Raw genomic sequence first — 26,463 nt, 5'->3', positions numbered from 1 at the left:
CAAAAAGTATAATTTCAACCAAGTAATTACTAATGAGTTAGGTTACTTAGATCAAATTTTATGTATTATAAACTATATTATAAATATATGTTATGTATTATTTATATATATTAATATATGTCGGGGGCGGGTCCAGGGTCGGGGATTAAGGGTAACCCCATCCTCATCCCCATCCACACTTTTTTTATTCGGGTATTCCCCATCCCCGTCCCCATCCCCGGTCAACCTGGGGATTCCCCAGTCAAAACAGGTGCGAGTTTCGGGTTCCCCATTGGGTATGGGGATTTTTGCCATCTCTATGCATAATAAATGAACGTATAAAACCTATTTATATAAGATAAATTGATTTATTTTTATTAATTATTATTATAATAATAATAATAATAATTATTATTATTATTATTAATTTAACCATTTTCAATTAATTGTTTTTTAAAAAAAATAACATGGCAAGTATGACAACCCACGTCATATAAATGACAAAAATTAAAAAGAGTGTGGCAAATCCTACGTGGCGCTGATGTGGACTATAGCAAGTGTGACACCACACCCATCAGCCTAACAATTGCTTATTAAAGTATTGTGTTGTACAATTCTATAAAACATAAAGTGTTGTATATAAAAAGAAATATGTATTGGTGTCGCTTTTCGTATTCTTAAGACATAAGTTGTTATGTTTGTTTTTATTTTTGAACATTTTTTCGTTGTTTTGACTTAAAGCATGATTTATGGTTGCACTCTTTTGGCGAAAAGATAAGAAGTGTTTGAGGAGAGACCTAATTAAACACACTATCTCTCTGTTCTCCTTTTTCCCTTCTTGTTTGGTCGATAACACAAACCCTAACAAGGTTTTTTAGGGCAAAAAAAAAGTCATTAAATAATAAATACATAAAATGTGTTTGATTGAGTATTATTGGTTCAATTAATCAATTACATGACTGCAGATTTATTGATCGAGATGCTATCAAAAGAAAAGGTAGGTGATGGGGTGTCTACTTATTTCTGGAAAGATTGATGGATTTGTAATTGTCCTTTGATTGTGAGATTTAATCGGTTGTTTTTATTTGATACCGATTTTGGTTGCAAAATCAGTCAAAGATGGAATGGAAAATTGTTTGATTGGTCTTGGAGTCGGTTAATGAAGGGACAATATTGGCACAACTACAATAGATGACCGATTTGGTCCTTGGTTGTACTCTTTCATACTTCATGGACATATAAGTATAGGATATAGGTGGAGATGATCAATTCATGGTCTCCGAAGCTAGAATGATTATTGATGGTAACTCTCTCCTAGATGGTACTATTTCAACCAAATGAAATAATTATCACGTAAGGATGACCAATATATTTTAATGGAGTTGTCGTCTCAACAGATTGTCTACTCGTCTAAACTTGGATGCGAAAGGAATGGATGTTCCTTTTGTGGTGTGTGGTGTTTGTAATTCAAATATGGAAGATCCCAAGCATCTTCTTATTTTGTGTGAAGTTGCCAATGACTAAGTTAACCTTTCAATGACAAACAGGCTTGCTTTGAAATCAATTATCATGACTAAATGATGGATTCTATGGAATTTTAGAAACATCATCCTTTTTAGTTGGAATAATGTTAGAAGAAATTCATTAAATGATATTCTTATAATTCATTTGTGTATCGGTATAGAAAGATTAGCATTAGTTGGGGAGCTTGGTTGTAAACCCTAGTCTTTCAATTCGTTTGTAAGTTTTGTTAGCTTTTTGATAATTTTTAATTAATAAAATTTGGCCGTTCAAAAAAACAATTTTTTTTTGTTATTTCCAAACTCCAAAACTTTTAAATTTTAAAACAAGTATGAAGTTGTTTGGACTTTGGAGATGGATCTACAAGTCATTAGCTTTAAATCCACCTAACCCATTTCGATCAAAATCGGCTCATGACCCATTTGACATTTTCTTATAAACATTTGTTTAGACCTGTTATACGGTTCGATAAGTGAATGTGAAACAAAATAATCAAAAATAACGGATTTGATGAGATACAATTCAAAAATATTCATAAATAAGATAGATATAAAATTAAATACATGATAGATAAGAAAAGACCATTCAACCCCTATTCTGTAGCTATGACATACCAACGCTTTAGAATCCTTCGAGATAGTAGGTTGCATAATTTAGGGTTGAATTGAAGGAGTTGACAACTTAGAATATTGGAGACAATACGAGCATATTTTTCAAAGAGTGTTGGACCCTCAATGGTCAAAATTGAATTTCCGGAGCCATCTAAATTGTGTGCCTTTTCTTGATTGGGACTTTTCTTTTGACTTTTTTCAAGGTGAACATTCAACATAATGCTAGAATATGAATGTCATATTTTATTTTGAATTATTATATGTCAATTTTGTTATTTATTTGATTCGAAATAAATAAACGATAGATTTGTATTAGTTGTCATTCGTATAACTTTGTATGTTTCTTATAAAATAGTTGAAAGACACGTCCATGGTTGTCCGATACTAAAGAAATTGATAAGCATACGGTTCTTCTGTATCATCTTAAAGCAGTTTTATTCGGCCGGCAAACAAAGAAAATGGTCATATGAGACGATGACAAATTTGTGGGTTATGTTTTCTTTGCGAGTTGGTTTTTCAAATTGGGTGGTGTTGTGTTACGACTTACGAGTTCACAAATATATTAGGTACGGAGGTACCGTAACATATTAGTTTATTAGCCCATTACTTTTAATAAATAAATCTTATATGACATTAATCTAACTCATAATATGTCACAATGGAAGCTTGTAAACATAGTTGTCCGAACATATTATATTAACATAATTAAGCTAATCAATGTTTCAAAGCTCATTTAGCTCTAGCTTTTTCCATGGAAGATTTATCAACTTAAATAATTAGAATATATACTTATAGCATTTAGCTCTAGCATTTTCCTTGTTCTATAATTCCAATTAGCTCTAGAAATTATACTTTTGTCATTTAGTTATAGAGTTTGTTACCATCACAAGACAAGCAACATTGAAGAAGTCCAACAACCAAACCTAAAATGGTAGGGGTCACTTGGTTGAGGACTTATGGCATGTAGTTGATAATATCATTATACAACTTAAAGAACTATGCACCATGATTGTAGGTGGTCCAATGACCATGAACATCATGAGAATGGCAACCATGGGGGAAATCAACGATAACCCCAACACAATCGTGGTAAAATTGATGCTACATGATGCAGTCGACCGCTTGTTAACAACAAACAATAGATCCATGTGAATGATTTCTTTCATGAAGAGGGATATTTTTTTGATGATCGACGTGGTAGAAGCAAGCAAAATGGTTATGGAGGCGACTATTGGATCAAGGCTAAGGTAACCAATTTCATTGTGAATCTTGATCTTAAAGGCGTTCTCGACTAGCTATAGGAGGTCAATAATATTTTTAACATCATGCACATTTAGAATATTGGCATGTGAACATTATTACATACAAGCTTCGTGCACGGGCAGAAACGTGTTGCAATCATAAGAGGGACGAACGATGAAAATGTATGGTGCCAGAGTGGTTTGTGAAGTTTCTGATTAATGTGTAATTATTACCCTATAATTATGATCAAATTCTCTACTAACAATACCATAACTGAACTCGAGGAAATCAGTTTGCTGTACATTACACAACCGAGTTTATACGAATACAAGACATATAAGATTTTAATAAGACATGAGAGCAACAAGCGACATGATACATCAATGGTTTGAACTATAATATATTGGATTATATGGATTTACAACCAATTTGGTCCATTTATTAGGTCCAAAACATGGTCTCAAAAGTAGAAAGGGTTATGTATAAGACCACATATACTCCTTGATGTCTCCCACGTAAGAAACCATATTCAAGAAATTGTGTATATTGGCCTAATCCAATCCCAACCAATAATAAGTATTTGATCACCTACAACGTAGAAGGCTTTATAAGACACCAGTATAAGTAGGTTTAATGAGGCTAACACCTATCATGTAACGCTCTGTTCCAAATTGACTCCTAGTTTGAGGTTGTGGCTCGAAGGTCTCATTATAAGGATTATGGCTATTGGGAAGGTAAGATTTATGCCTATTTGGGTGCTGGTGATGTATTAGAAGTGATTCAGGTGTTCGGTTCGTGTTTTAGAGCTTAGGGGGATTTTAGTAAAGTGGTAGTTCGGGCTTTTGTGGAAAATGGATTTTTGTTCATAAGGTCTTAAGAAAGGTTTGAGTTGTTAGAAGGGTAGGGCTTCTCGTCACCTTTACGTGGATATAAGGATCGTCGGAATCAGGCTTATAACGAAGAAGTTATGGTCTTCAAAAGTTTCATGGTTTTCAGGCTTAGCCGAGTACATGGGGCGTACTAGCGAAGAAGGTAGTACGTTGGGCGTACTGACCAGGAGGGTCGCGAATGTTCCCCGGAGTATGTTGGGCGTACCGTATGTATGTTGGGCGTACTCTAGTCAAATCAGAACCCTATTTTAGGGTCTTTGACCCTATTTAAACTCCTTATCTCATTACCTAACCCTAATATCTTCAGCCTCCATCCCTCTAAACCCTAGAAATCGTCATATATCATCCATGGTGGCATTTTGAGCTTATGGAGCCCATTTTGGAGGTGTTTGGTCCATTTCAAGAAGAAGGAGTTTGATGCAAAGAGGAGAATCAAGGAGAAGCTTATGGATATGGCTTTTAGGACTCATTATCAGCTTGATGAATGTATAAAGCTTTGAACTCTATCATTCATCTCTTAGATCTACCATTTTTGGGTTTTGGTTCCTTTTTGGTCCTAAGGATGAAGCTTTATGGTTCAAATTCGATTCGTAGACTTGGGGGTTTTCACCCTTGATGCTATTTGAGTCCCTAAGACAGAAAATTGCCATCTTGAAGATCTTAATGGGTTCATGCATGAGTTAGGGTCATTTTTATGGAAGTAGAATGCCATTTTTGGAGTTTGGGTTTGTTTGGGGCATGCAAAGTCACCAAGTCAGTGACTTTATGGGTTTATACATTAAGTATAGCTCAGATCTGTGATTTGGACTGGTGGGATCGAGTATTAAGCACTTAATGGAAAGGTGGCTTATCATAGGAGTACGATGGGTGTACATGCAGGTACGCGCAGCGTACACTTCATTCAGCCAATACGCTTAGCGTATAGAAGAGTATGCCCGACATACTCATCAGTTATGGGGTTGGTGTGTTTTGGGCCTCGGGTTAGGCCAAGAAATGGACATTGGGTCTTTGGGATTTAGTGGGTCATCAAAAGTTAGATGTTTTGGTCCATTGATGGTTTTATGGACATTATAGTGTTAAGTTTTTGTTTTTGGTTGGGCCTTAGTTTTGGATCATACTGTGCCAGGGGTAGAATGGTCATTTTACCCCATGCATGGATTAAGGATTATGGTATGGGACCCAATTGTGTAAGTCCCTAATTTGCCTGTGTATCAATCAGATCCGTTTGATGGTGCAGAATCCCAATCAAACGGATGATGTCAGATCAAATAGAAGAGAAGGAGAAGAAGAATAATATGAATCTATGTATGAATTGATTAGAATAAAAGTTCTAGATACAAAAGATTCACACACACAAAAGCTCCTCTCTAGTTTCTCTCTTGGCCGTAAACTCTCTTCTGTTCATCCATCAACTCCTCACACCCTAACACCTATATTATACAAGGGGAATATGGGCTAACTGGACATGGGCCGTAAATGGGTTTACGGTCGTAAACTCAACCGTAAACCCCACCTGACCGTAAACTAGACTGAAAGCTCATAAAATATTACATAAAAATATAATTGCCCAGAAAAGCAAAGTATAAACCATATTTTGACCCAACAATCTCCCCCTTGGTTTATAGCTTTCTTTTCTTAATTGACCCAACAAGTCCCCCCTAAAAAGTAGCTGACTCTTCTTGTTAATCTTCATTGGGAGCTTGGCTTCAGCTTTAACCTTCGATTTCTTCACAACATCAGGATGAACATATGAATCTTCCATGAATGACTTCATCTTGAGCCCTTGAGCTTTTCTTCAGAATGTGGCATTGAATGCAGATTGGGTGAGGAGGCTTGACGTATTGATTCTTGAAAATTGGTGCTTTCAGCTTGAGAATCTTCAGAGAGAACTTCATAGAGAAATAATCTTCTGGATCACTTCAGCAGGTTCATAGATAGCAGCAGATTGATTGAGGAGGCTTCAATGCAATCTGTCACATAATCTTCAAGTGCAGCTTCACCTTGCTTCTGGGGTTGACAAATTGAATGTTGAAAGAATAATCTTCATTTCTTGCTCCTTCGAGTGAGAATTCTTCGATGCTCACGGACGAAGCCTTGGCTCAGAAATCTTCGACACAAACTCCATGAGTTTCATCTTCACCTAAATTCACTTTTCAAGACAAAACAAAACTAAAAGAAAACTTAGCACAGAAACAAAAATATTTTTTGGATTTTTATTTTTATTTTTATTTTTTATTTTTCTGAACAAGAAATAAAACAGAAATAACACTATTTTTTATTTTTATTTTTTTAATTTTCCCCTAATATTTAAATTAGAAGAACACTATGAACAAACTTAACAAATGCAAAAATAATAGCTAACTTTAAGAGTGATTTGGGATCAAAGTTGTTGGACAGTCTTATTCCACTTGTTGGTACCCTTATCTTCACATCTTCGTCTGATCGATCGCCAGTATTGTGGTCCACTTAAACGCGAAACATTTGTGACAAGATTTGGACAATTTACCAATGACATGATACATGCATATATCTAATTATAACTTTATTATCATGATTGTCCCTAATTCTTAAATAGATTTTTCTTATGACCATTTAACTGACTACAACCAGGGATATTGTTGTCCACCTAAATCGAGCAGCGAGATCTACAGATAATCTGTATGTGTTTAATTTTAATTGTACTATAACATGTTTCCCGCTTCCTGATATGCCCCAGCCATCAAGAACTTCCAGAGTACTCCTTATATCGGGTGAGTAGACAATCATTCAGAAAGAGAGAGAGAGAGAGAGAGAGCAGATTCAGATTGCTATTACTTAACGTTTTAGAGGGATTGAGAAGTAGAATGTTGCATATGCTGTATACCAGGTCGGATTGGAAGTCACGCAAATAAGACAGCATATAGCTAACAGATAAGAGGAATTTCATATATATAACATGCAGAGAAATAGAGTTGCATATATTGTGTACCAGGTCGGATTGGAAGTCACGCAAAGGAGACAACATATGACTAACAAACAGAAAGAAAGAAAATGATTTTTTACATACCTAATTTATTGGAATTTACCAGTCGCCCCATCCAACCGGAATTAAGGACAGAATCCACACATCGAGGAAAAGTGAATCCACAGTTCTAGATATAGGTTATTTAATGTGACCGGTAGATTCCCATGTATATCTCCCTGCTCAACCTATCCGAGCGTCGTGAAATCAGGTTAAACGGATCTAACTAGGTCAAAGTTTGTCAAGTCCTTAAATTCATTAAGTTCAACTCTCCCTAGTCAAGTCCATTTAAAATCTTTCGTGCCTACCAACGCATCGAACACAGAGCGTAGACGATTCAATATTGTCCGCTTTGGGCCACTCGGCACGAGGACTTCCCAGGGGGTCACCCATCCCGGTACTACTCCCGCCCGAGCACGCTTAACTGCAGAGTTCTTATGGGATCTGCTGCCCTCACGGCTTTAAAACGCGTTGTGACAAGGAAGGTATCCACACCCTTATAAGGAGTGTTTAATTCTCCTTCCAAGCCGATGTGGGATCAGGTCTAACCCACCGTAACGCCCAGGTTTCAGGGCTAAGCATTTTTGTCAATGTAATAGTCTAGGTCAACTCTTGTAACTCTTTTTGAAGTAATAAAGATGAAATATTTGAGTATTATGTGAATTATATGTGTTTATTATTTAATTATAAATGTATAATTAATAAACAATAAAAATAAGCGTCAAAATTAAAGTGTGAGATAATCCCGATATCTCTACATAAAGTTGTAGAATATGTCTCAAGGTTTCCGTGCATATAAGGAACGCCGAAATCCGAGTTATAACGAAGAAGTTATGACCTGTCGAAGTTTCACGACAGAACCGACACGATACTGGGAAGCGTGAATAGTGAATTTACGATAGAGCGAGATTTAGCCTTAGTGATCTAAACGAAAGTCGTAGAATATGTTAAACTAAGAACATCGATAAAAAGAACGCCCAAATCTGACTTCGTATGAAGAAGTTATGAGATTTTAAACAGACCAATCCTGTCCCGGTTTGTTAAAAATATAACTTTAAAAATAAAGTCAAAATTAGCCGACGGAGTCTAAACGAAAGTTGTAGAGTACGTCTTCACCTACGCATGGATATAAAGAACGTCAAAAACGGAGTTCGTATGAACGAGTTACAAATTATAATAGCATATTTACGTATTAAAATAAAGTATAAATCATGTATACGTACACATATATATACATATGTATATATCATTAGAAAGGTATCGACGATGCGGTCATTATAAGACTAATGTTGAGTTCTTTCGACGTTAGTTTAGTACAAATATCATTAAATCCATTTATAATAGTATTATAGAGGGGTGTTTAGTTGTTTATATAACTAAAAGGTCATTAAGTAATTATGGAGGGTAGTTTTTGAAAATTCAATTAGTATAAATAAGAGCCTTGGGCTCTCATATTTCTTGCACCAATCTCTTGATTCAAGAGTCTTTCTCTCCTTATCCCCCGAGCATTTCGGTCCCTCGTGATTCGACTTCTCTTTCTGTAGCTTAGTATAGTAAGGTGAGCGCTGAAGCGCTGCACGAATCTTTCTTAGAAAGATTCAGCGACGAAGTTCTGCCCCTGCAGAGCCCGACTCCTAGCTAAAACCCCCTTGTAAGTAAGTTATGCTTACCTTATTTTAATATAGCTTATATTTAAAATTAGTATTGTTATTATGAACTTATAATAAATATTTGAGCTATTATTATAACTTATATAAGTGTCGTTATAATATTTTTTTTTAACTACTCGCGGTACGGGGAATCTGGTTTAAAGGGCCGCATAGGGTTGTTGGATTTCAGAAGTGCTATATGCCAAAATGGTCATGCCCTCCGGTGTTTTATGTCTGGCCCCTGTCTGTACATAGTGGTTGGAAAATATTTTTTAACGCTTATATAATAATAATAATACTAAGACTAATAGTTGGTCACGGTAAATATTAGACTAAAATTTAGCGATAATAATGCTAGGTTTCGTCGAAGGAAAATAGAATCGTTAGAAGCAAGCGTTGCCCGATTTTGGAATCATCACCTTAACAAGTGAGTGCATAGTTACTTTCAACTTACACATAGATATGAAGTATTTTATATAAATTACGTGCTATGTGTGCATATTATCTGAATACTTGCTATCTATGCTAGATGAACGTTGTTATACATGTTTTCAATGATTTAAACTGTATATGTATTTTATATCTACGAAAATGTTGGGGTAAAACATGGGTAGATGCAATAGGTGATGTGTGATAAAATGATGAGAGGCCTCGATGTTGATGTTGTTGATTCTGTCATCTAGCGGAGTATGGATGACGACCACGGACTCTTCTAGACAGTCCGGTGGAACACTAGCAGGCTCGCAGCCTGTAGGTGTTTGTGAACGATATGTTCACCGGTGTACTCCATCCCCCACATGGTTGCCTTTAGGACATTTATTGCTGAGGAATCCCCTTAGCAGTAGTGTCCGTCCCGATGATGATCCTTAGGCTAGGTCCCTTATGATAGGTGTTTAGGGACGTAAGTGAGGATAACGGGAACGGGTAATTTGGTTATTGTTGATCAATGAAATTAATAAACTTATTTATTATGGGTTGAAAACCCTATGTGCTCACCAGGCTCCCAAGCCTGACCCACTTAGTTTTATGTATTACAGGTAGTGGCGCATGAGCATAGGTGTGATGTTTTGGACGAGGGATTACGGATATAGGCCTGTAGATATGAAATAATGTAGTAAGGCTTATATTGTACTGTTTATGCTTTTGATCTGTACGAACATGACATCCCGAGTCTTTTAATGAAATACATTTCTATGGAAATGCTTTTGATAAATCTTTATCATATTTTTGTTTTGGGACAAATTCCGCAACACTTTCATTTAAAATGTAACTCTGATTTTTAAACAAAGCATAAACAAACCGGTCTTTTCTGGCCGTGATTTTGGGAATGTCACATGTTAGGTGTAACAGAATTCGAAGCAACATATTCTGAGTTCAAGGTGTCATTGGTTTGTTTAGTAGTGCTCTCCTTGTTCTTATCTTCTGCTACTTTACCTGTACATGAAGTAGAAACATTAGTATTTTCAATATTAATAACTCCTCCTGACATAAATCCAGCTCGTTTGCCATATTTAAGATGTGCCTCCCTGACAATTTGTTCCTGTGACATAGGGATGGATGTGTAGTTATGATTGAAAGGTGGAGGAACACTATCATACCCTAGACCCTTGTTTTGATTATCTTTAAATTTTAATTGGGTTTCAAATAAGGACTCGACTGTCTGACTTGACGCAGTATAATTTTTGAAACTGACATCTGTTTTTCCACACTTAATTTTCAATGTGTCAAGTTCTTCAGTTACAACAGCAAATTGTCTCTTAACATAATCATAATTTTCACACTTGTTGCTATACTCTTCCTGAAGCTTCCTAAAGTATTTGGTTTTTGCTTCCAATTCAGCCTGCAGGGGTTTCTGTCCTTTCCTGAGTTGATATCCTTCATATCTCAGGTCCTCAACTTCTCTTTTTAATAAATCAATTTGTTCCCGAAGAAATTTAATCATAGCTTCACAAGCTGGAGTACATGTAACTTCAGTGACCGGAATGTTTTCAGAACTCATTGTTTCTCTACACTTCAAAGCATCAAGTTCTTCAATTACTCCAGCAAGACTAAGATGATTGAGATCTTTTGTCTTCTTGATGATAGCCACGTTCATATCCCACAATTTCGGAAGTGAATTCAGTAGCTTTTTGTTTATCTCAAACTTAGACAAGAAGATCCCAGCTATATACATCTCACTAGTAAGTGTAGTAAATCGTTGCAACTGAGTTTCGAGGGTTTCTTCAGGGATATAATCGAAAATGTTGAAACTTTGTCTTAACATCTCCTGGCGACTCTCTTTCATGTCTTTATTTCCCTCGTTGACCTTAAAAGCAATTAAAAAGCACAACAAGAAGCTAAAATAAAACTTAAAAGTCAAATTTAAAAAGTCAAACTTGAAAAAGTCAAACTTGAAAGTCAAACCGAAAAACTAAATTTGAAAATTTAAAAATTAAACGAAAAAGTTAAAGTTTAAAGTCAAAGATCAAACTTGAAAGTCAAAATCAAAATTTTAAATAAAAAATCAAAAATAAAAAGTTAAAAATAATATTTTTTTAAAATTATTTTATTATTATTATTATTATTATTATTTATTTTATTTTAATTTTTTTTTATTTTGGATGAAAAAGAAATTTAAAATTAAAAGAAATTGAGTTTTGGTTAAAAGTGTCAAAATAGGAAAACTTGTTGCGAGAAAGACGGGTTATAGTTTAAATTTCGAAGGAAAGGAACAAGGATTTGACTAGTTGAGTTGGATAAGGCGCAGGCTTGTTGATCTGGAGGTCGTGGGTTCGAAACCCGGCCCTTGCACTTTCGCTTTCTTTTTATTTGACGCTGTTGTGCTGCGAGGCTTACTGAACGAGCTGCTGAGTGCGAGGCTGCTGAAGTGCGAACCAGAAACAATGTTGAGCAGTAAACTCCGAGCCGCAAGCTCGGGCCGTAAATGTGCGAGGCCTCGGACCGTAACCTCTGACCGTGAACTCCTCGGAAACCCTAGCTGCTGGCCACCACCCCCTCGCAGGTTACGACCAAAAACAATGATTTTTGCCCTTTTTTGCTCCAAAACTCGATCAAAAACCATTTTTTATGAAAAACACGAAGAACAAACCCCCCTTATTTTTCAGAGATCTATCTAAAAACGCAAGAATATTTCGAAAATAAGATCAAATAATGCTCCAAATCTAACAAAATTGACTGATACAACCTTGCTCTAATACCAATTGTAAGTCCCTAATTTGCTTGTGTATCAATCAGATCCGTTTGATGGTGCGGAATCCCAATCAAACGGATGATGTCAGATTAAATAGAAGAGAAGGAGAAGAAGAATAATATGAATCTCTGTATGAATTGATTAGAATTAAACTTCCAGATACAAAAGATTCACACACACAAAAGCTCCTCTCTAGTTTCTCTCTTGGTCGTAAACTCTCTTCTGTTCACCCATCAATTCCTCACACCCTAACACCTATATTTATACAAGGGGAATATGAGCTATCTGGACATGGTCCGTAAATGGGTTTACGGCCGTAAACTCAACCGTAAACCCCACCTGATCGTAAACTAGACTGAAAGCTCATAAAATATTACATAAAAATATAATTGCCTAGAAAAGCAAAGTATAAACCATATTTTGACCCAACAAATTGCTAATTGGGTATATTGACTGGTAGTGACAGCTTGGGAAGCTGGCAGGGGCAGTAGCTAAGGAATTCATACGGGAAGCTTCTGCAGTGCGAGGCGAGTCTTCTCAATATACCAATGAGTCTAAGGTACCAAGGCCGACCCATTTTATGTTATGTGGTACACTAACTGTAGTAGAGATATGTGGTATGATAGTTAGTTTTATGCTAAGTGGTATGCTAGTGATTATATGATATGTGTTATGCTAGTTGTCTTTGTGATACCTGCATGGAAGACCCCCCCCCCCCTCCGGGGGGGGGGGGGGGGGGGGGGGGGAGGAGCCGGTGGCATTTAATGTAAGACCATGTGGGATAGCCTACTATCTTAAAACCTGGTACATTGTCAACCAAGTTCCAAACATGATTGTCATACATAGACTGAATCTCGCTGTCCATAGCCTCTTTCCATTTGGCTGACTCAGGGCCTGCCTTGGCTTCCTTATAGCTGTTAGGTTCATCCAGATTAATCAATGTATTATCACCAATCACTGTATCACCTTCTGCAGTAATATGGAAACCATAATAATGCTCAGGTGCATTCCTAACTCTGGTGGAACGCCTCAGAGGTACAGACTCGACAATTGGCTCAACAGGAGTTTCCTCCTCAGGCTGATGACTAGTGTTTGAGGTTCCTTCACCACTCGACTCTTGAAGCTCTTCAAGGTCAATTTGCCTCCCACTGTTTCCTTGGCTTATGAATTTTCTCTCACGAAAGATTCCTCTCCTTGCTACAAAAACCACGTTTTCACTAGGTCTATAGAAGAGGTAACCAAAGGATTTATATGGGTAGCCGATGAAAATACACCGCTCACTTCGATGTTCGAGCTTGTCGTGAGTCTCGCATCTCACGAAAGCCTCGCAACCCCAAATCTTGATGTGGTCTAATGTGGGAGCTTTCCCAATCCACATCTCGTGAGGTGTTTTGGTGACCTTTTTAGTTGGAACTAGGTTAAGGATGTGGGCGCCAGTCTCTAACGCATACCCCCATAAGGAGATTGGTAACAAAGCTCAACTCATCATGGAACGAACCATGTCCAACAAAGTTCGATTACGCCTCTCAGCCACACCGTTCAATTGTGGTGTCCTAGGAGGTGTCAATTGTGAGACAATCTCACATTCCTTAAGATAGTCAAGGAACTCGATACTAAGATACTCACCACCTCGATCGGATCAGAGCATCTTAATCTTCCTGCCCATCTGATTCTCCACTTCTTGCTTGAACTCTTTTAACTTTTCAAAGGTTTTTGACTTATGCTTGATTAAGTAGACATAACCATATCTACTATAATCATCAGTAAAAGTCACATAGAAGCGGTTAGCATCCCTTGTGGCGGTTCTGAAGGGCCCACACACATCGGTGTGTATGAGATCCAACAAACCCTCACCCCTTTGACAAGTACTAGTGACGGGTGACTTAGTCATTTTTCCAAGTAAACAAGATTTGCAACTATCATTTGACTTTAAGTCAAATGACTCCAAGACTCCAGCCTTTTGGAGTTGGCCTATGCGCTTCTTGTTGACATGTCCAAGACGACAATGCCACGAGGTGCTTTATCTATACTAATGGAAGAATCAATATGCAATACATTATTTCCTAAGTTGTCTACAACATTCACACCTTCATATACACCATTATAAGGTAATGCTTTAAAGTAAAATACATCATTGTAAAAAAACATTAATAGCACCAATATCATTATCAAATGAAAAAGTAAATCCTTGTTTGTACAAGCCATGAAAACAAATAATATTTCTCGCCATTTTAGACGAGTAACAACATTTATTCAAATAGCCAATCCATTACTAAGCAATAAAGAGTAAACTCCAATCTTGGTGACAGGTGATGATTTCCTATTCCCCATGATTAAGTTTATATTCCCGTGCTCCACATGCTCACTTCTTTTTAGGCCCTGCAAATCAGAACAAATGTGAATTCCACACCCTGTATCAAGGACCCCAAGAATTAGTATGTGGTGAGTTATTGGACAATATAGTGTAAATATCTACATGGGTAGGTTTAACCTTCCCATCCTTAACATTTTGCAGGTACTTAGGGCAGCTTCGCGCTTTGGGCCACTCGGCACGAGGACTTCCCAGGGGGTCACCCATCCTGGTACTACTCCCGCCCGAGCACGCTTAACTGCAGAGTTCTTATGGGATTTGCTACCCTCACGGCTTTAAAACGCGTTGTGACAGGGAAGGTATCCACACCCCTTATAAGGAATGCTTAGTTCTCCTTCCCAACCGATGTGGGATCAGATCTAACCCACTTTCACCCTCCATTATAGGGTTCGACGTCCCCGTCGAACACATTGACCCGTGCCCTGGCTCTGATACCATTTGTAACATCCCCCTCTGGCACCTATCACAATATTGTCCGCTTTGGGCCACTCGACACGAGGACTTCCCAGGGGGTCACCCATCCTAGTACTACTCCCGCCCGAGCACGCTTAACTGCAGAGTTATTATGGGATCTGCTTCCCTCACGGCTTTAAAACGCGTCGTGATAGGAAAGGTATCCACACCCCTTATAAGGAATGCTTAGTTCTCCTTTCCAGCCGATGTGGGATCTGATCTTACAAATGCTTAGTACCAGGATAGGTGACCCCCTGGGAAGTCCTCGTGTCGAGTGGCCCAAAGCGGACAATATTATGATACGTGCCAAAGGGGGATGTTACAAATGGTATCAGAGCCAGGGCACGGGTTGATGTGTTCGACGAGGACGTCGAACCCTATAATGGGGGGTGAAAGTGGGTTAGATCTGATCTCACATCGGCTGAGAAGGAGAACTAAGCATTCCTTATAATGGGTGTGGATACCTTCCCTATCACAATGCGTTTTAAAGCCATGAGAGCAACAGATCTCATAAGAACTCTACAGTTAAGCGTGCTTGGGTGGGAGTAGTACCAGGATGGGTGACCCCCTGGGAAGTCCTCGTGCCGAGTGGCCCAAAGCGGACAATATTGTGATATGTGCCAGAGGGGGATGTTACACTTCCTCTTCTTCCCTTTACCTAGCCCGATTTCCAGAACGGGGGCAGTAGTAGGAGTAGCCACAACATTTTTACCTTTAAGACCACTTTCTGTATTCCTCAAAAGTCCCTGAAGCTTACTCAAAGTGACCTCCTCGTTCACATGATAGGTCATTCGGAACTAATCATAACATGGAGGTAAGGAGTGTATAATGATATCTATAGCCAGCTCCTTGTTAAAGTTCACATTCAATTTGAGCAGATGATCCACGAACCTTCGCATTTTATGTAGGTGGGCCGTGATGGATTCACCATCCTTCATCTTTATTGTGATCATAGAGCAGATGATTTCATACCTCTCTTGGCGTGCACTCTGATGCTACTTTTCCATCAGATCCAGGTGCATCTCAAAAGGGTAGAAGTCCTCATAGGACTTTTGGAGTTCAGGTGCCATAGTGCCAAGCATGATACAAGCTACCTTGGTGGCATCTTTCTCATGTGCCCTAAAGTCGGCAATTTTCTGAGGAGTAGCAGCAGACTCATTGATTTCTTTAAGCTCCTTGTCTAGTACATATTCCTTGTCCTCATAATGAGTGACCATCCTGATGTTCCTAATCCAATCATTGATGTTGGATCCATCAAAGATGACTTTCCCACAAAGGTTCATGAGAGAGAATGAGCCAGAACGGTTTGAGCCAGAAGCAGCATTGTTGGAAGACATTTGAAAAGAAAGAAAGACAAGTTTAGATTAGATATAGAATCCTTAATAAGACACCCAAATGAAATATTAAGGTGAGGACCCAACACAATATTTTATAACTTGGAAGAGGGATGCCATAATCCAAGCTACAAAATATTTGAAGGTGGGTAAATGATGATTTACCAATTTCCACCATGAAAAACGAAATAGATTATTAGGTTTTAATCGGATTGAAATTCCTAGATCTTTTGAGATTCATTGAACAATTCAATGACATGTTTAAATCTCAAATATGCCCTTCAAGTTTGTGACTGGGATATCGGGGATCACAAAACAAGGTGTGAATAACCATGCAAATTAACTTGGTACTCTTAACTTTATTACCTAATCAATGTGCCGGTTAACCACACACACTCCACTGATCTATAATAAACATTAAGCTACCCTTTGCCACCCTTACTAGTCTAAGTTAGTGTGTCGGTTAACCACACACGCTCCACTGAAGACTTGGTAATGGTACAAAGTGTAATTTCATGGGTTAGCATCAATTTCACATTTTCCTAAAGTAACTAAGATTGGGAATTTATAAAAGTTTAATTACTTTATAATTATCATTATACTTTTAATGAAGGGAGAATTATAGTCCTATCCTACTTGTTCGGCTAACGACCCTCCACCAGTCAAGGAAGTGGTGGGTGAGAGTGGACACCCATTAAGCTGCCATTTTATAGGCAACAACCTTATACCCCCTTATAGACCGGCTTCGTGAATGAGGCCTACTAACGGTAAGACTGACTTGATATATATATATATATATATATATATATATATATATATATATATATATATATATATATTATTAAATTATAATATTATAAAGTATAAGGGATGAATTTTAAACTTTTAAAATTCTAGGGTTTGGAATTAAAGTTTTCTAAAGTGACTTTACAAATTCCAAAACTTAGGGGCAAGTTTTGAAACTATTCAAAACTTTATATTTCTATAACTTATGAGTTTTAAAGGATTTTAATGGAAGAGACTTTTGGAATTCCATAACCTGAGGACAAGTTATGGAGTCCATTATGAAACATTTAAATCAACAATTAAATAACAAACAATATGCAAATAATTCATATGATCTAACAACAACTCATAAGCAAGAAACATTCATATCAACAATTTTCAAGTATCATATGAACTTAATATAAAACTTGAAACTTTGACAATTATCATTGAAATTGGACAAGCACAATCATTACCACATCAAAAACAAGTTTAACAATCTAAAAACAGTTTAGGGTAATGATCCTAGTCCAATTCTAACAATAAAACTTGAAATTCTACACTTAGGGCCTCCGACTCGTCGAGTGCAAGAACCAACTCGACGAGTTGGATGAGTTTTCACATGGACTCGTTGAGTCCCTCCATGGACTCGGCGAGTTTACTAAACAAAGAGCAAAAATTTGACTTTTTTCAGCAATTTGCATCAAGTATAATTGAAAACAAGCCTAGGCTTTGATACCGTTGAAGGGTTTTGAGCATTCTAACACTCCTATGGTGTACATGTAACCCTAGAAACCTTGGATCTATGTTTTCTCTATTATACATGCAAAATTTCATTTTCCAAGGGTTTCATCCTAACTAGCGTATCATGGGGTATATGTAATATAAAAACTAGTAGAATAACATACCTTTTCTTGTAGCTTTGATTCCTTAAGACCTTGTGAGCCTAGCACCCCAAGTGTGATGCCTCAAATGTCTCACACGACACCGCAACTATTGGAATAACTTGAGAGAAGACCACTTGTACTCAAAATTCGACTAGCCCTCACTTGTATGTCTAGTGGCCGATTTACTTGCTATGAGGTTCTTTATATAGCGTGTCACATGTAGGATTACACCATGTAACCCCTAATGTGCATGACTTTTCATTTCCCCTATGATCCATGGGTTTTAACCTCCATGGAGCATTCATGGATGACCCTATGGGTTTTAACCCCAATATAATGAACCATGGATCATAAGCCCACTATATAAGAATGAATGATTTACACAATCAATCCCCATGTATTTAATTAGTCTCTTTTAATCACAAAATTAATTCCAAATTAATTTTCGATCAATACTAATTAAATAATATGATTTTATATTAATATATTAGAACTTATAATATATTAACAAATCACAATTATTCTTTTCTAATTTGTCTATCCAACTGTTCTGATGTCATGCAACACAAATGGACCATGCTAAGTTGGGTCAAGTACATACCAAATATAGTCATGGACTTAGACACCTTATCCAACACTAAGATGGGAGGAATATGAGACCTTCTGAAGGAAGAAGCTCACAAGACAATGTATTTAATTCATCCCCATAACACTAAGATGTATAGGGATATGAAACCTTACTACCGGTGGCCGACGATGAAGCTCAATGTTGCAAAGTATGTGGCAGATTGTGTAACATGTGCAAGAGCAAAAACGCAACATCAGAAACAATATGGGAGCTTAGAACCTTTACATGTACCCATGGGTAAATAGGAAGACATCACCATGGATTTTGTGACAAAACTACGAAGAACGGTCACGACATGATTTGGATAGTTGTGGATCGTTTCACGAAAAGTGCACACTTCATAGCAGCCAAAGAGAGATGGTCTATGGATAAGCTTGCAAATACTTATGTGAAGGGGATAGTAAGACTTCACAGTGTTCCCTTAAAAATCGTATGGGATCATGACAGTCGTTTCACATCAAGATTTTGGAAGAGTCTACAAGAGGAAGTGGGTACACAATTGTGTTTAAGTACAACCTACCATCCACAGACTTATGGTCAAAGCGAAAGAATAACTTAAACACTGGAAGATATGTTAGATCATGTACCTTAGAGTTTCAAGGTAATTGGGATGAGCATTTACCCCAGGTAGAGTTTTCCTATAACAATAGTTACCATTCGAGCATTAAGAGGACACCTTATCAAGCCTTGTACGGACATAAATATCATACGCCGTCTTGTTGGCTTGAGGCTGGACAAAAGCAGTTTATGGGTCCCGAAATAGTCCATCATACTGCTGAAAAGCTAAAAGTGATTAGAGAAAGGATGTTGGCAGCTCAGGATCGCCAAAAGAGCTATGCTGACAAAAAACGTAGACCAATGAAATTTGAAGTTGGAGATTCGGTATTGCTTAAAGTCTCCCCGTGGAAGGGACTTATAAGATTTGGAAAGAGAGGAAAGTTGATTCCAAGGCTTATTGGACCATTCAAAGTTCTTCAAAGGATTGGGAACCAAGCTTACAGGCTGGAATTGCTAGAAGAACTAGATGGTGTTCATAACACTTTCCATGTGTGTTATTTGAGGAAGTTCACACGAGAAGTTCCCGATATAATTCCACTTTCGGAGTTAAGGATGGATGAAAATAAGAGGTTAGTCAAAGAGCCTAAAGCAATTGTTGACCGTAAGAAAAATTAGTTGCGATGTAAGATGGTCGAATTAGTGCTTGTGCAATGGAAACATTCGAATGGGCTGAACCTCACCTGGGAAAACAGAGAGTGATATGATCAGTCGCTATCCACATCTGTTTGTTGATGCATGATTCTGAGATGGAATCATCCTAAGGAGGAGAGAATTGTAACGCTCGCATTTCTAGATAAGCATTATTATAATGATGTAGTAGTTAGGGTCAACAATTTTACCCTATTTTGAAGTATTGAAGAAGAATTACTTGAGTATTATGTGATTTATGTGAATTATGTGCAATATACGTGCTTATAATGATGTAACAAAATAATAATAAAAATATGCATAAAAAATAAAATAATAGATAGAACCAACATCTATGAAGAAATTTGTAGTGGCCGTGACAAGGATTCTAGAGATATAAAGAACGCTGAAATCCGATTTATAACGAAGAAGTTATGACTCGTCAAAGTTTTACGACAAAACCGGCATGAAGCTGTGTATCATAAAAAGTGAGTTGCGATAACATACTTTTTAGCCTTAGCAATCTGAAAGAAAGTCGCAGTATACGTTAAACCGAGAGCGTGCATATAGATAACGTCCAAATATGAGTTAGTTAGAGGAAGTTATGCTTTTTCTAAGATTTGGCATAGCAGTATGCAGACCGGAAATCGAATTTTAGATCGATTGATTTTTAGCCGACACAATCTAAACGAGAATCGGAGATATCGTTAATAGGAGCTCGATGATATAAATACATACAAAAACGGACGTTGGATGACAAAGTTATGAATTTTTAACGGACTTTATCTATCTAAGTCTGTTAAAATATAACTTTAAAAATAAAGTTAAAACTAGCCGACAGAGTCTAAATGAAAGTTGTGTCACTACCTACGCGTGGACATAAAGAACGTCAAAAACGGAGTTCGTATGCGAAAGTTACGGTATTTAGAAGATAATTAAATTATGAGTTAAGATGTGAGGATGACACATGGCACAATCATGGTCGTTGCTTCCTCCCCACGCCTTGCCACCGGATTGCGACACATATCCCACGTTCGCCCAACGTAGGGCTTGGTACGTGTTAGGTGCATTTCATGCATCCATTTTGTAGTTTTACTTAATAAAATTGCATTGCATTTAGGTTTAAAGTCATGCATTTTGCATATTCTTAGGGATTTTTCATGATGCAATTTCATTCACACACTTTTCTGATATTTCAGGGACTTTTGGAGGCAGGATCTTAATTGAGGTGATGAATAAGAGATATGGATGAAGTTTCAGGTCTTGTGGAGCATCAAGGAGGAAGATATCAAGAAAATGAAGATTTTAGTTTTACATAAGTTTACATGACCATGTAAATGCAAGCCTTGTGTTTACATGGGCCGTGTAAACGCATTCTATCAAGCATCAAACTTTGAAGGCCTGACCAAATTAAGCATTCTACTTTTTGTGTTTACACGGCCGTGTAAATGGTAGTGTTAGTTTACACGGGTTGAGTAAACGAGGTCGTCAGTTTAAAACAATTTATCTCATTTCTAAAAAGGTGCATCTGGTTCCAGAAGAGAGAGAGAGTCGATTTTGTGAGTTTTGGAGGCGATTTGCAGGAGCATTTTGAAGGCAATTATTGCTTGAAAACACTTGGATTTCATTTGGATTTTAATTTGTAAGACTATAATTTCAACTTCTAGGTTTGTTCTTTGTTCTAGTCATGAGTGGCTAGAAGCCTAACTCTCCAAATTCATGTATTGACAATTAAGTGTGTGAATTCAATTGTTTGACTTGGTGTTTGTTTTAAATGCTATCTAGTGAATTTGATTTTGTTTTAATTGAATGTTTGATTTCAATTCTAGTTCTTTTTGGCTAATTAAGTTAGGGTTGATTCATTCAAGTTATCTAATATGCAAAATCCGTAATTGTTTTGTCATATAGAACAAGTAACAAACACTAGATTGAACTTTCTTAAAATTATTCTGGTGTAAATCAAATTCATACATTCTTACACTTCCAAGCTTATGAGAAGTATTGAATGTAGTTGGTAAATTTCACACAAGCATAATGCAATCTTTCCACCTATTCTAAGAACTTGTTTAGATTAGGTTAGTTAGACTAGAATTAATTAAAGAATTAATTAAAGAACTTATTCTAGCAATTCACATTCACCATTTTAATTAATTAAAATAAGTTATTTAATTAATTCTAGTCTAACTAACATAATCTAAACAAGTTCTTAGAATAGGTGGAAAGATTGCATTATGCTTGTGTGAAATTTACCAACAACATTCAATACTTCTCATAAGCTTGGAAGTGTAAGAATGTATGAATTTGATTTACACTGGAATAATTTTAAGAAAGTTCAATCTAGTGTTTGTTACTTGTTCTATATGACAAAACAATTACAAATTTTGCATATTAGATAACTGGAATGAATCAACCCTAAATCAATTGGCTAAAAAGAACTAGAATTGAAATCAAACCTTCAATTAAAACAAAATCAAATTCACTAGATAGCATTTAAAACAAACACCAAGTCGAATGATTGAGTTCACACGCATAATTGTCAATACATGAAGTTGGAGAGTTAGGCTTCTAGCCACTCATGACTAGAACAAAGAACAAACCTAGAAGTTGAAATTAAAGTCTTACAAATTAAAATCCAAATGAAATCCAAGTGTTTTCAAGCAACAATTGCCTTCAAAATTCTCCTCCAAATCGCCTCCAGAACTCACAAAACCGAATCTCTCTCTTCAGGAACCCGTTGCACCTTTTTAGAAAGGAGATAATCTATTTTAATCTGACGACCTCGTTTACACAGCCCGTGTAAACTAACACTACCATTTACACGGCTGTGTAAACACAAAAAGTAGAATTCTCAATTTGGTCAGGCCTTCAAAGTTCAATGCTTGATAGAATGCGTTTACCCGACCCGTGTAAACACGAGGCTTGCATTTACTCGGCCATGTAAATTTCTGTAAAGCTAAAATCTTCATTTTCTTGATATCTTCCTCCTCGATGCTCCACAAGTCCTGAAACTTCATCCATATCTCTTATTCATCACCTTAATTAAGATCCTACCTCCAAAAGTCCCTGAAATATCAGAAAAGTGTGTGAATGAAATTGCATCATGAAAAATCCCGAAGAATATGCAAAATGCATGAGTTTAAACCTAAATGCAATGCACTTTTATGGAGTAAAACTACAAAATGGATGCATGAAATGCACCTAACAGTACGCCCCACGTACGAAAAAATTACGCCCCACGTACTCCCATTTCTCAACCTAGTAATAGAGGCATAAATTGTTGGATTAGGTGTCTAAGCTCACAACTATAATTTTTATATACTTGAATTGATAGTAGCACACTCCTTTTGGGTTGCCTTCATACTAGCAACTTGACAGGATGATTAATTGAGGAAAAGGAAGAATTTATCATTTTGAATTATAAATTGAAATACATGATTTATTAATGTAGTATGGAAATAATATATTAATTAGAAATCATATTATTAATTGATATTTAATCAGAAATTAATTTGGAATTAATTTTAGGATTAAAGGAATTAATTAGTAGTGCAGGGGCTGTTTTGCAATTTATTGATAGTTGTGGAATTTGGCTCTTGGGACATCCTTGGAGGGATGGATGAAATTCTATTGGGAAGGCCCTAGATATTTCGTTCAAGGCCTTAAGGATGAGGATCCATGAGCTGTTTAGGCCTTAAGCAAAGGGATTAGGGTTTCCTTATCTTAACCCTAGCTTTGGCCCTAAGCAACCAACAACTATATAAAGGGCATAACCCATTATGGATTTCGGATATGTTAGGCTTCTAAAACCCTAAGAAGATCATAAAATCATAGCCTCCTCCTTCTCTCTCATATCAGCCTCTTGCTTGGTGTGTTTGTGAGCCATTAGAGGTGTGACACTTATGACACTTGCTCTCAAAGTTCAAGATCTTCAAGGATTTTATTGTTATTACAATTAACAATCAAGGTATGTATCATAACCTTAGTTTTATGTTAATTTCGAAAATTATACTAGCCTCCTAGGGTTTCTAGGTTTTGTGTTCAATGCTTGTATATCTAATAGTGAAAGCATAGATCCTGCAAATTAGAGCTGTATGCACACATAGGATTGTTTGTTATGTATAAAACCCATCATAAATCACCCCATTTCCTCACACCAAATCCATTCTTTCTCTCTCTAATACCCTCCTTAGCCCCTCCCATTCCCTAGCACTTCCCAAGTGCTAGAAGAAGAGCTTTCGGCTCAGAAGTTTTGGCCCTGCAGAGCTCAGCTCCTAGCTAAAACCCCCTTGTAAGTGAGTTAAGCGTACCCTACTTTAAGTATAACTTATATTTAAGTTCATTATCGTTATTATGAACCTATAAACAAGATTTATCTATGAGTGTTACGACCCCTCTTTTGTATTTACTTATTTTGTGGAGAATACATGTACTAAGTATTATAAATTATACAAAATGCTATTATAATACCTTTTAACTGCTCATGGTACGGGGGATCTAGTTTGAAGGTCCGCATAAGGTTGTTGGATTTCAGAACAACTTAAATGCCAAAATGGTCCTGCCCTCCGGTGTTTCATATATGGCCCATATATGTACATAGTAGTTGAAAAGTATTGTTTAACACTTATATAATACAATAAAAACACTATTTCTCGTAGACCTTAAGTCGCAATAAATATTAGACTAAATCTAGTGATAATGATATTAGGTTTCGTCGAAGGAAAATAATATTGTTAGAAGCGATGCGCTGCCCGACTATGGAGTCGTCACTTTAACAAGTGAGTGTATTGGTTACTTTCATTTTACATATAGATACGAAGTATTTAATATGAATTATGTGTTGTGTGCATATTATATGTGTTCTTGATATCTATGCTGGATGGACAAAATATACATGTTTTATTCGATTTAAAGTATATATGTATTTTATACCTATAATTATGATGGGTAAAGATGGGTAGATGATATAGATGATGAAATAATTGATGAGAGGCCTCGATGTTTAAGCTGATTTAGTCATCTAACGGAGTATAGATGACGACCACGGGCTATTCTAGACAGTCCAATAGAACGCTGGCAGGCTCGCAACCTATAGGTGTTTTTGAACTACGTGTTCACCAGGTGTACTCATTCCCTTTCATGGTTGCCTTTTTGACATATATTGCTAATGAATCCCCTAAGTGTTGTTCATCCCAATGAAAATCCTTAGGCTAGGCTCCCTTAATTTAGATGTTTTAGGGACATGAAGTGAGGATAACGGGAACGGGTAACCGGGTTGATTGATTTGATGAAATTAAAAAACTTAATTATTATGGGTTGAAAACCTATATGCTAACTAGGCTCCCAAACCTGACTCACTTAGTTTTTCGTATTACAGGTAGTGGCAATTGTGACATCCCCAAAATCACGGCCAGAAAAGACCGATTTGTTTATGCTTTATAAAAATCAGAGTACTTCTTTAATAAAAGTGTCGCGGAATTTGTCCCCAGAAAAACATGATAAATACGTTATTAAAACATTTTCGATGAAACGTATTTTATTCATTTTAAAACGTTTGGGATGTCATCGTCAATACAGGAACATAAGCATAAACAGAACTTACATTCATTTACACTAATGATTTACATCTCCTTTATTCTCTCAGTGAATTATGTCTTCGTATTGATACCTGTGATACAAAGAAAACTGAGTGGGTCAGGCTTGGGAGCCTGGTGAGCATATAGGGTTTTCAACCCACAATAATACATTTATTATATTCAATTACCAACAATTGACCCAAATACCCATCCCCATTATCTTCTTTAAGGTTTTACCCTAAGAATCGATTATACTTCCTTTATTCATTCCTAAGGGTTTACCTGAGGAACTGGCTCACAGTCCATTTGCTACCACGGTTCATACAATAGGTACTACGTCGCATAGTCACCAGGGTTCGTACAATTGGCACTACGTCTCATAGTCACCAGGGCTTACACAATAGGCACTACGTCTCATAGTCACCTGGGTTCATACAAATGGCACTACGTCTCATAGTCACCACGGTTTACACAATAGGCACTACGTCTCATAGTCACCTGGGTTCATACAATTGTCACTACGTCTCATAGTCACCAGGGTTTACACAATAGGCACTACGTCTCATAGTCACCTGGGCTTACTCAATAGGCACTACGTCTCATAGTCACCTGGGCTTACTCAATAGGCACTACGTCTCATAGTCACCTGGGCTTACTCAATAGGCACGAAGTCGCATCGTCACCAACTATTCCATCTACCCATGTTCTACCCAACATTTTTTGTAGATATAAATACAAACACAATTTAAATCATTTAACACCCGTATAAAAACATCAATTCCAAATCCATCTCAAATAGATAATTAATATACAACACATAGCACGTATTTCATAGCTAATACTTTATATTTATGTATTAGGAGAAAGTAACTATGCACTCATGCATCTAAACAACAATATATATAAATATACACATAACACGTATTTTATAAAATACTTCATATTTATGTGTAAGATGAAAGTGACTATACACTCACTTGATCAGAAGATGATCTGACAGCACTACGTCTTGCAGAAGTAGTGTCTCTTCGTAGATCTGGAAGATCTTCACAAAAACCGGCTCCTCGCGGGCAGGGCTTCGGCTCGGGAATAACGCTCTTCGGGATTCTCGGGGCTTCGGATCTCACTTCGGGGCTCGGGAATGATACCGGGGCTTCGGGATATGATTGGCACGCAAATCGAGG

At 37.0% G+C, this 26,463-nt stretch overlaps 1 long non-coding RNA gene across 2 annotated transcripts; it reads left to right on the top strand.

Annotated features, from left to right (window-relative positions):
• The first annotated feature begins 8,727 nt into the window (after positions 1-8,727).
• On the top strand, positions 8,728-10,163 carry LOC145094363 (uncharacterized). Of its 2 annotated transcripts, none has more exons than XR_013703310.1 (3): positions 8,728-8,895; positions 9,252-9,320; positions 9,931-10,163. It is a non-coding gene; the product is annotated as an uncharacterized LOC145094363 (long non-coding RNA). The 2 variants fall into 2 exon arrangements; XR_013703309.1 differs by having other exon boundaries at positions 8,728-8,899.
• The last annotated feature ends 16,300 nt before the right edge of the window (positions 10,164-26,463 follow it).

Source organism: Lactuca serriola, chromosome 3 (assembly GCF_051521515.1).
Source record: "Lactuca serriola cultivar US96UC23 chromosome 3, Lser_US96UC23_V15, whole genome shotgun sequence".
NCBI lineage: Eukaryota > Viridiplantae > Streptophyta > Magnoliopsida > Asterales > Asteraceae > Lactuca > Lactuca serriola.
The sequence above is the reverse complement of the archived record's forward strand: the minus strand, read 5'-3'. Positions and strand labels throughout refer to the sequence as shown.